The sequence below is a fragment of the Berghia stephanieae genome, chromosome 5, assembly GCF_034508935.2.
Source record: "Berghia stephanieae isolate SIO BIC M18660-M18661 chromosome 5, UCSD_Bste_1.3, whole genome shotgun sequence".
NCBI classification, from domain to species: domain Eukaryota; kingdom Metazoa; phylum Mollusca; class Gastropoda; order Nudibranchia; family Aeolidiidae; genus Berghia; species Berghia stephanieae.
In genome coordinates, this window is record NC_088364.1 from 65,434,294 (window position 1) to 65,435,499 (window position 1,206).

A 1,206-nucleotide genomic window follows, 5' to 3' on the forward strand; every position below is an offset into this window, starting at 1 on the left:
GAAAGCCTCCCTAAAAATTTGGAAAATGGCGGTTTGAGGTGGTCCGAAATTATATGCCCAGGGACTATGTTTCAAGAACTTAATGACCTGCCTTTTAAAAAATCAAACTTCGTTTACACCAAAAACATGATTCTTAATGACAAAGGCTTGAGGGATGCGGAAAAAAAGAAGTCTTGACAATTGAATGATTGAGAGAGATGTAGACATCAGAGCAACTAAAATTGTACATGGGACAATCGGCCAAGATGTACATATTAGTGCTCTTAACAGGTGAAAGTGAAAATGTCTGAAAGATTCTGGCAGCAGCATCGATGCGGAAACTACGTATTTCCAAAAAATACGGATATTGGTTGGCAGCTCTGAATGAAAAATGATCAATGCAGGATTTCATTATTTTAAGGAGACAACAACAGCAACAACAACAACAACATCAACAACTACTATTAATACTACTACTACTACTACTACTACTACTACTACTACTACTACTGCTGCTGCTGCTGCTACTACTACTACTACTACTACTACTACTACTACTACTACTACTACTACTACTACTACTACTAAAGCAACAACGACAACAAGAAAAACAACCACTAAAACAACAACAAAATAGAAACACGAAAAACATTTGAGTATTTTTTCTTTTATTTCGTTCTTTAGACAGCTTCTCCAAGAAATTTATACGATATCACACTTTTTATTTTGGTCAATATTCAATAATATACCAAAGATTAGAATACTGTAAAATATCACAGAATTAAATTAAAAACAATAACTTTCACACTTATTTGGTAAGGAAACAAAATAATGATCTATTATTACACCTTTTTAAGTATGTAAAAACATTTAAATTACGAATCCTAGAGAATTTAAATTATATAATAATATAGTGTTCAAAAGGATATGTACAGAAATTGTTGGCATTTTGTGGAATATTCACTTTATCAACATTACTATCATCAACGTAAATGATTAATTATAATTGAATTAAACGCATTTGCATAAAAATACGATACTGAACAATGTATCATTTTTGACATTAAAGTAAATTTGAAATTATCACATTTCTTTTTGTTGATATTCATTTAAACAATGAATTTTATACAGATGAAAATCATGTTATAATTCACGTTAGGTATGAGACAAGAGAAGAAACAAAGCGAAGCAAGAAGAATCTTTCTGAGATACAATATTGTTATATAA

General features: G+C 30.3%; 1 protein-coding gene across 1 annotated transcript in view; it reads right to left on the reverse strand.

The window, feature by feature from the left end:
* Nucleotides 1–613: 613 nt before the first annotated feature.
* LOC144973413 (EF-hand calcium-binding domain-containing protein 6-like) overlaps nt 614–1,206 on the reverse strand; it is a 39,153-nt gene continuing 38,560 nt past the window's right edge. Inside the window, exon 20 of the mRNA XM_078915844.1 lies at nt 614–1,206. This exon is cut by the window's right edge and continues 1,483 nt beyond it. The gene's annotated coding sequence lies outside the window, so the exon portion shown is untranslated.